General features: G+C 43.3%; 1 protein-coding gene across 3 annotated transcripts in view; it reads left to right on the top strand.

The window, feature by feature from the left end:
* Positions 1-5,997: 5,997 nt before the first annotated feature.
* FAM168A (family with sequence similarity 168 member A) overlaps positions 5,998-10,170 on the top strand; it is a 215,981-nt gene continuing 211,808 nt past the window's right edge. The window contains exon 1 of one of the 3 annotated variants that reach the window (XM_057553023.1): positions 5,998-6,249. The gene's annotated coding sequence lies outside the window, so the exon portion shown is untranslated. The remainder of the gene's footprint in view (positions 6,250-10,170) is intronic. The other 2 variants (XM_057553022.1, XM_057553024.1) reach the window with 2 other exon arrangements.

Here is a 10,170-nt window from a genome sequence, read left to right as displayed (position 1 = left end):
TCATAGCCTCTAAGTGACGGAGCTGGGTTATGAACCCAGGTCTGGCCTCCTCATATCTGTACATTTTGTATGACACCAGAGTTCTTCACACTCATCTGAAGTATGAGCCATCCCAGGAGGCAGGGAAAGAACTAAGAATGCAAGAAGGATTAAGAAGAGAAAAGGCACAGATTCAAAGACAATGGATGTTAACACCAGTGTTCCATAGCTGCTGTTAGAGATGACAGATTAAGTGAAACTGAGAAACATTTCCCGAAATAGGCTCCTCTGAATCTATTTGGGGGACTTAAGGTATTTGCTAATTACTTGATTATGTGGGTTTCCAGTTTAATTGGTGTATTAGTTTCCTCCCTGCTGTCTTAACAAGTTGCTACAAACTGGGTGGCTTAAAACAACAGAATTTATTCTCTTACAGTTGTGGAGGCCAGAAGTCTGAAATCAAGGTGTTGGCAGCGCTGGTTCCATCTGGAGGCTCTGAAGGAGAATCCCTCCATGCCTTTCTCCTAGCCTCTGGTGGCTGCCTTGCTTGGGGCCACATGCCTAATCTCTGCCTCTGTCCTCACATAGCCTTCCCCTTGGTGTTTCTGTGTTTCACATCTCCTCTCCTTTCTCTCATAAAGACATCACTCATTGGGTTTAGGGTCCACCTAAATCCAGAACTGATTTCATCCTGCCTTCTTAACTGCCAAGACCTTCCTACCAAATGAGGCCACATTCACAAGTATGCAGGTATGGGGGTTAGGACTTGGACATATCTTTTTTGGGAGATGCAATTCACGACTCAACGCACTATAATTGGTATGCTTTTTTGGGGGTTAAGTTTATCAATATGAGCAGCTTTATGTAAAAGATTCTCCTAAGTGTAAACTTTCCCCCAAATTCTCTTCTAACCTTGATCACTAACAACCCTCACCTTGGTCAGCTCTTCATAGCTTGTAAAGCATCTGGTGCCTTAATTAACTCTTTTATCTACCCTGGGAGTTCTGCAAGGTCAGCCATTTTCCGGATATGGAAATAGGTGCAGGAGGGGAGGGAACTTGAGGACACCCAATCCTGGCTGAAGCGGCATTTGAACCCAGGATGTCAAGGCTCTTTCTTCACTGCTGCTGCTGCGCTGGAGCTTTGGTAGCTGTAATCAGTCCTTGCCGATTCATTTGTGATTTACTTGTGCCCTAAATTTTATTTAACGTGCACTTTTCCATTGTCAGTAATTTTTTCCAGCTTTATCGAGGTACTTCCCTTGTCATTTTAATTGATTATCTATAGCGTCTATATACGTCATGTTAATTGATTGATTCATTCATTAATTCAACCACCATTTACAGAAGCCTTACCCTGTGAGAAGCTTCAGGCTGAACTGAGCTCTGTGCCACAGAGATGAATGGGCCCACCTTGGTCCTTGTCCTTGAGGGCAGTAAATTGACAATGAACATCCAATGTGAGCTGGCTGTGGGAGCTGAGTGGGCTCCTAACCTAACTGGGGGGTCAGAAGAGGCTTCCTGATGTCTGAATTAGGTCTTAAAGGATAGGCACAATGCAATGTTATTCCTTTACTATTGGCTCTTAGAATTAAATATTAGGATGGGCATTTGACATTCATCTACTGAATGTCAGGATTGTGCTATTAGTTTTCTAGCACTCTTCCAAGCTGGCATAACAGGTTTATATATCAGCCTTCATCACAAATGGCAGAAACATCCATTTGCCCAATATTGGGTCATTTACAAAACATTTTCACACTCCTGGTCTCATTTGCTGTCACAAAAAGCTCTTTGAGAATGCTTTGTTTATATCCACATATTCCTCTTGCTTTGCATCCTCAACTCAAGGATTGAGTCAAACTCAAAAATTTTAATTTTCCAACAAGATGAAGTGCAGGGACTTCCCAGGTGGTCCAGGGGTTAAGACTCTGCACTCCCAATGCAAGGGGCACAGATTTGATCCCTAGTTGGGGAACTAAGATCCCAAATGCCGTGTGGCTCAGCCAAAAAACAAACAAACAAACAACAGGAGAAGTGCAAAAGTTTTAAAATTAAATTAGATAATTTTGGAAATTATAATCATTCAAATTGCACTGAGAATTAAACCAGGGCCTGGTTTCTGTTCCTAATGTGGCCAATATCTCCTTCTCTGGGTCTTAATTTCCTCTACCATAAAATGGCCATGTGAAGGAAATTTAGGCTGTAGGATTAAATGAGATAATGGATCTTAGACACCAGCACAGCACCTGGCTCATTAAAGATTGGTTCTCCTAACATGGTCTCTAACATCCATCTTCCTGAAATTCTGAGGCATTCTTAAAGTAATACTCCAGCCCACACTTGTGTGCCAAGGCTCCTAAAGAGGTGCTTTGAGAGAAAGAGAGAGCTCAAAGCCAGCTCATTAACATAGCTGGGACAAAACCATTTCACAGTCTGAGTCAATCAGAAAGTAACAGGCAAAGGATAGTGTTTTGACACTGTCATTTTGTCCCTGAGTTTGTTTTTGTTGGGTTGCAGAAAAAAAATTGGACGGGTAGAAATAACACAAAATAAAACTGACAATGGCTAAAACTACACGTGGTAAAAATTTCTTATGGATGGAAAAGCAAACTGAATGATCCCATCTTTGTTGGTAACATTGAACATTGCAAAGTTGACCCCTGGGAAAATTCCACTTGGTAGAAATAATCAACACAAAATAAAACTGCCAATGGCTCAAATTGCTTCCAAGAAAAGGTGGACTTTGTGGAAATAATGACTAGAAATTTCATGACAGCTGAAGCAATAATCAGTAAAAATCGATAGATAAAAGATAACAGATGAATCAAATCTTCTTATAAAACTGATAGAGAAAAGGATATATCTTATGCAATTTCAATTTAGAAAAAAATCTAGGAAAGTCAGAAATTGTTTAACTGTGCTATATAGAAAATTTATCAAGAAATTAAATTGGCTTAATAGAGCAAATTCCTTAAATACTTTAATAAATTCATTAATAATAATGTAATTCTGAGTAAAAAGTTTACATGCCAAGAATTAGATGCAGGGATTTGGAGAGAGAATTCTCAAATTAGACGAAGGGTTGGATTGTAAGTGGCAATTTGCAGTCTTCAAAGCACTTTCATATCCACTGTTTTATTGGACTCTCCTAATAACGTTATGAGGTGACACGCCAGGAATCATCCTTTCATTTTACAGACGTAAACATGAGGTTCAGAAAAAAAAAAAAAATTAAGGGACTTACTAAAGGTCACCCAGCATGTTCATGGCAAGGTCTAATTTAGGATCTGATTACCAGATTCCTAGTCTGGTAAGCTTCCTCATACCTATTCCCCTAGCTCAGATATGCTTTCCTTGCTGGACAGATCCGTCCCTTTTAATTTTGATTGCCCATCTCCCACTGTCTGCCAGTTGGAGAAGTGGAGAAAAGGAGGAGGAGAAGGAGTGAAGTGGGTTTAGAAGATGGGATGGTCAGTGCAACACTCAGAGAGGGGAAGGGACATAGCCCACATTTCATAGGCACATTTCTCATTATTCTCAGAGAAGGGAGCAGAGGATATAGGATTTTTTTGGGGGGGGGGGAGGGGACCTGGAGTTTTAAGGCTGGGAGAATAGGATGAAAAATGAGGTAGTCTGAAAAAGACAGTGCCTGATGTATTTGGGGAAAATGAGTCATAAGGCATAGGAGTGTAATTAGATTTAGGTGGGGTGAAGCTGCTGAAGAGATTGCAGCAGGACTATGGACCAAGTTAACCTTTGATTCAGGCAATCTGGGCTTTCTCTGATAGGCCTGTGCTTCTCCAGCAGGCTGGCTAGTGGAGCTCGAATGTTCTGGTGTTTTCTTGCAGAACGGTGAGGAATAATTACATAAAATCTAAAATACTGTAATTGGATACCAGATTTATGTTAAGTCACAGATCATCTGATACTATATTCCATATTCTAGAAGAGCTGGACACAGAAGGAAACAAATTTTCTTTTTTTTTTTTTTTCCCCGTGCCATGTGGGATCTTAGTTCCCCAACCAGGGATGGAACCTGTGCCTTGTGCAGTGGAAGCACGGGTTCTTAACCACTGGGCCTCCAGGGAAGTCCCAGGTGGAAACAATTTTTAAGTGTAAGACATTTCTTCAGTCTATAGACAATGCTTCGTTTAAATATTGCTTTGTAGACCCTTTACAATAACTTTATTTCTCCCTCTTCATTCCTCTTCCCCATAGTGATCTCTGGCTCACAGATTGGAAACCATTGCTAGAAGAATTCAGACACAAGGAAAATCAGTATGCCTAAAATATATGTTCTAGGGAAGGTAGGACTTTGGCTTGAGTTTCAAGAATGAGTAGGAGAAAAGGAGGAAATGGGTGTGGAAAGACCAGAAGAAGGAAAAATTTGAGAAGAGACAATGAAAATTGAGAAAATCCTCCCTACTAACTTAATGTTCTTTTGTGAATTGTAAGTGACCACCATTATTTGTTTTACTTATTTATTTTTAAAATATTTATTTATTTGGCTGCGCCGGGTCTTAGTTGTGGCACGTGGGATCTTTGTTGCTGAGCGCAAGACTTTTAATTGCAGCATGCAGGATCTTTTAGTTTCCGCATGCAGGCTTTAGTTCCCTGACCAGGGATTGAACCCAGATCCCCAGCATTGGGAGCTCGGAGTCTTAGCCACTGGGCCACCAGGGAAGTGCCCGCCATTATTTGTTTTAATTAGTGGAAATGTTGAGCTCCCAGGAAAACCAGACAGACCTCGTTTTGGAGCACCACTGAGGGCAATAGAAAGCCATGAAAAGCTTCTAGGTAGCAAAGACAGGTTGTTGTTGGATTTGAAAATTATATTTTTTAAAAATACTTTTATAGCTTAAAAAGTTATGTGCTCTTTTTAAACAATTCAGGCAATATGAAAATGAAAGTTACTTGAAATCTGACACTCTTTACTCCAAGATAATCACAGATGTTATTTTGGGGAACCTCTTTCCTGAAATCTTTTTATGCTTATAGAACATTGTCTCAAGCTCCATATAAATTAGATCATTCTAAACTTGCTATTCTATTATCAATTTTTTTTCCCTCGAGAATAAATTGTGAATAGCTTTTGATGTCAAGAAAAAGATCCATATCATTATTTTAAACGGCTGCTTAGTAATGCATTGTTTGTATATATAATTTAACCAGCTCCTGTTGAAGGACATTTACGTTTACCTCACTATAATCAACAATCTCAGATAACAACCTTGTCCATTCATCTTTTCCAAATTGTTTGATTATCTTTCTAAGGTAAATTCTTAAAAGTAGCGGAGCTGGGTCAAGAAGTACGCTCTTTTTATATTTGGGTTCAAGCTGCCAAATCGTCTACAGTTTTGCAGGGAGAGCAGAAGGAGGCTGCTGCATTAGTTCTGGTGCGAGACAGTGGCAACGGGTATTGCGAAGAAAGTACAGACTTCCAGGTGATCTAGCCAATCTAGGCCTGTTCTCGGTGGGTTGACATATTTCCTTCCTTTTTTCCTCTCTTTCACTTCTTTTTCTTAACATGGAGGAAGAACTGAGAACTGCATCTCCCAGCATTTCGCAAGGACCACACTCCCTGGGAACTGTAGTACCGGGTCTGAGAAGGGTCCGGAAGGAGGGCGAGAGTCTGTGGGCATGCTGGGAAATGTAGTCCAGCGGGAGGTGGTGGCGGGGCTCCGTGTGGGTGTGTGTGCGCGCGCGTAAAGAAGTCGGAGACGCCGCTATCACTGTCCCTTGGGGGATGGGGCCGCTGTGGTGCCTAACTTGCCTCCTGTGTGGTCTTTGAGTCTACAAAAGCCACCCGCGGATGGTTGGCTTTATCCCATTGTCTGAGACCAAGAAGGGAATGGACCCTCCGCATCGGGCGCGCGCCGGGAGGCGCAGGCTGCGCGCGGGCCGGAGTGGGGCATGCCGGGAGTTGTGGTCCCGGCGGGCTGAGGCTGTGGGACGTGTCGCGGCGCTGCGCTGGCTCCTCCTTCCCAGCCCTTCTCAGCGGTCCCCCGCCCCTTCTCTCAGCCTCCTCCTCCCTCGCCCGCAGCCCAGCGTCCCCTCCCCCCACCCGTCGGGCTCCTCGGCGACTACTGCAGAGGATTCAGAGCCGAGTCGCTGAGGAGGAGGAGGCTCCCAGTCCCTGCGCGCCATCCGCCACCTTACTGGACACGGGTGAGGGAGCGAGAGCGTCGCCTCTGTAGCCTTCAGAGAAGACAAGGGCATCGCCGCTTCAGCTGCCGCCGCCGCCGTTTTCGCCTGCAGCGGCTCGCCGGTGAGGAGATCACCCCCCCCCCCCCAACCCTACCCCGGTCCGCTCTCCCTGAGCCTGGGCCGGTGGTACTGGGGAGAATGAGAGTGGGGGCTGCGGAGCCCCTTCGCGGGTTGGGGGAAGGGGGTTGAGGTCGCGATGGAACGGCGGGCTGGCTGGGGAGACTTGTCCAGGCGCGGGCTGGGGGTGGGGTGAGGGTGGGACACAAGCAGGTTGGGGGGGGGGAGACAAGGGAAGGGGACTTTTAATGGGAACGACCTGGGACAGGAGCGTGGGGCTGTAGGGTTGGGATGGAATTTGGATGGTTTTGGGCGAAATGGATGTTGAGACTGGAGTGGGATGGCTTTTAATGGGGGAGGGGACTGACTGAGGGTGGTGGATTTGGGGTTGGCCTGGAGCAATTGACAGCTTGGGATCTGGGCCGGGTTGCGGGGTAAGGGGTTGATTGTAACAGAGAGTGCGACTGCAGAGTTGGATAGGACCCTGGGGGGTGACTAATTCAGGAGGGTGGAATTTGGGGTGGACCTAGGGCAGGCTGATAGAGGTGGTAGGAGCCGGGGGTGAGGAGGGGCTTGGCATGGGCTGAGACCTGAGCTTGAAGTGGGCGCTTGCCATCTGGGGGTGGTGGAATTTGTTGAGATTTTATGGAATAGAGTGGGTTAGGAGAGCAGAGGAGGTAGAATTCGGGGTTTTCCTGGGGAGTGCTCATGAAGGTTGGAATAGGAGCTGGTGGGGGTGGGACTTTGAATGAGGGGAGTGTGAGGGTGAGCTGGCAGGAGGGGGTAAAGTAGAAGTTAGGCCCAAAATGGGCGGACAAGGATTGAAATTGGGCGGGGAGGGGAAGCGGGGGGAGCACAGTGGGATGGGATTTAGAGTGATCTTAGAACCACTGGTGGCTCCCTGGGTACAGGGTGAAGGCAGAGGGCACAGAAGATGCTTCTGGGCTGGACTCACTGAAAGAATAGTGGCTGGTGGTGAGCAAGGTTGGGGGATGGTATCTTGAAGAAAATGTCCCTTGGCCAAGGTGGCAGAGGGAGTTTTGGAGAAAGAATGTCTGAGATGAACTGGTAGGACTGGAGAGGTGGTTGCTGATAGTGAGGTAGCAGATGGGGCTAATTAAGGAGTGGGAAACCTGGGCTTGTTAGTATGGAGGGGGCAGGGAGGATGGAGAGGGGCAGTGAGCAGTGCTGGGAAGAGGCGGATTGGATGATTCTGGAGAAGAAGGATTGAGATGGCCTCCAAGAGACACAGGAGGGTTGGGGGTTGGACTTAAATGGACAGCTTTGGAGGCTGTGGTTGGGGAGAGAGAAGGTACATAAAAGACTTTTCTAGAGGACTTCTTAAGCTGTTAGTTTTTGTTTGTTTCACTTGTATTAGTATCATATTTGGAAGTAAACCAACACAAAGGGTAAAGTTGAGAGGGGCTTCGGTTAAGGTAGAATAGAGGAGGGGAAAGTATCTTCTTTTTTTTTTGAGGAGGAGAAAGTATCTTCTGTTATTCATGTATTATAAAAAGAAAGTTGGGGGAGAAAAACCCACTCCAGTAACTAAAGGTGAAGAGGATGAAACTGGAATGTGATAGATGTCTTTCTATTTGATGTCTCTGCCTTCTCCTTTCCTCTCTCCTCCAGGTGCATTTAAAAATTAGTCCTGGAATTTGGTATTAAATAGATTTGATGAGCTTGAGGTGGTTAAGGGAGCATTCCTCGCTTGAGAACTGATGAATGAGACTGAAAAATACAAGGCTGAATTTATTTCCCAGTCAGGCAACGTGCATGTATTCAGAAAGAGCTTAGGCCTTTTTTTTCCCCTCCTCTTAAAATTGATTGCTTGAAGACTCCATTTATTGGTGTCCTGGTTTGCAAGGCAATTAGGCCCATCATTGTATTGCAGGCTAATAATCCAGAGATGAATCTTGGTACCACCGTTTTATGTAAACAGAGAGAAGACAGAAAATATGGAAATGTCATAAATATTCATTGGTGAGATAGTTTGGTATTTTCATTTGATTCTCTTTTGACATTACCTGATAAGATTTAAAATAATTGGACTATATTTCTGTAGATTGAATTTTCTTCTAAAGGAATTCAGGTGGTTAGAATTCTGTCAGATGTGGATAAAAACATAAAGAATCATTTTTATTTTATTTTTTTAGGAGATGTAAGTGTATTCCATTAACTACAAAAACAATACCTCCATCTATTCATCAGAAATTTTATTTAAAGCTTAATGATATGCTCATTCTAATGGCAGAAGAGTGATGCTGGAAGGTAGAGGAGGGTGTTGATGGAGGAAACATCTTTAGGAAAATAGTTTTCTGGACTTAATTGCATTAACTGTGATATGTTAAACATGAAGTGGCTGTTGATTAGAGCTTAGACTGGGGAAAAAATGGGGAGGGATGTAAAGAGGGATGTAAGGCACCAACGGGATCAAAATAATTCTTTTTTTGTTCAAGCTTCAGGGTTCAGCTTGTAAACAAACCATTTTCCTTGGCTTTCACAATTGAACACATGAAAATACCCAATATTAAGAATCTTTTTTTTTTTTTGTAGCTCCAAAATGGGCAGAATGAACGAAGGTTGGACTTATCCTTGGAATTGAAAGTGTTTTGTTATGAGGAAGCTTTCTGTATTGCAATAAAAATCCGGTGTGAGCAGTTACCCATAATTTGATGAGAGAGTAATCTAACTAATGCAAGCATTTCTCCTCATAACTTTACTCCGGGGTCCAGACGTTGCTTTTGTGGATCCACAGGCTTGATCTAGAGGTGGGATATTTATATAAAAGCCCTAGCTTTTGAGAGCTCAGAATGAAAAGTAATCGCTTGGGAGAAATGTCTTGGTGGATTTTCTTTTTCCCCCTCACAGCTGTGTTCACCTGTGCAGTAGAAATGTATATAAAGTGTTTTAGTATCTTCACCTCATTAGATTCTTCCAGTATTCTGGTGACAAGGGGAGAGCAGTGGAGGTATTGGTAGACAGGTACCTTGGTAGAATGAATAGCTTGTTAATTTAGAGGTTGAGAGTCCTGAGTTCAAATCCCCTTTCTACCACTTGATAACCTAGTGATTTTAGTAAAGTCATTAAAAACCTTTCATACTTAGTGGTAATGGTTGCATAACATTGTGAATGTACTTACTTCCACTAAATTGTACGATTAAATACAGTTAAAATTGTAAAAAAATGAACAAAAAACAGTTGTCAAGGAGCTTTCAGTGTCCTGGGAGAGATAGATGATTTAAATGTTGTGAGAAAAGTGAGGCAAAACTAACGTAGTGGTCAGGAGTGTGGGTTCTGAAGTCTGTCCACCATTTACTACTAGCTATGTGACCTTGGGCACAATGGTCTCATCTGTAAAATGGGCATAAGAGAACTAATCTCATAGGGTTGTTTTGAGGATTAAACAAAAGAATCCATGGTAAGCATTTAATACAGTGTGTTACATAGTACACATTAAAAAATATTAGATATTATTATTAGATAGAAGAGACTAGAATGTGAATAGCCTTGTGTGTCCTACCATTGAGTTCTTAGTATTATAATCTATTATTTAGTAAGGAGGTATTACTTTGTATTATTATCTCACAGTTTATCTGCATATTTGTATGTTGGTACTATAGTCTAGGAACTTTTTTAAAAAATATTTATTTATTTATTTATTTGGTTGCGCCGGGTCTTAGTTGCAGCTTGCAACTAAGCCCATGCGCCTTAATTGAGGCATGCGAACTCTTAGTTGCGGCATGCATGTGGGATCTAGTTCCCTGACCAGGGATCAACCCAGGCCCCCTGCATTGGGAGCTCAGAGTCTTAACCACTGCGCCACCAGGGAAGTCCCTAGTCTAGGAACTTCAAACAGTAAAGTACTAAACATATATTAGCTGTTAGTTTCCTCATCTATAAAATAAGAAGAAAAACTGCTGAG

This window comes from Balaenoptera acutorostrata, chromosome 9, assembly GCF_949987535.1.
Source record: "Balaenoptera acutorostrata chromosome 9, mBalAcu1.1, whole genome shotgun sequence".
Classification (NCBI taxonomy): Eukaryota; Metazoa; Chordata; class Mammalia; order Artiodactyla; family Balaenopteridae; genus Balaenoptera; species Balaenoptera acutorostrata.
This window is presented reverse-complemented; position numbering and strand designations above follow the sequence as displayed.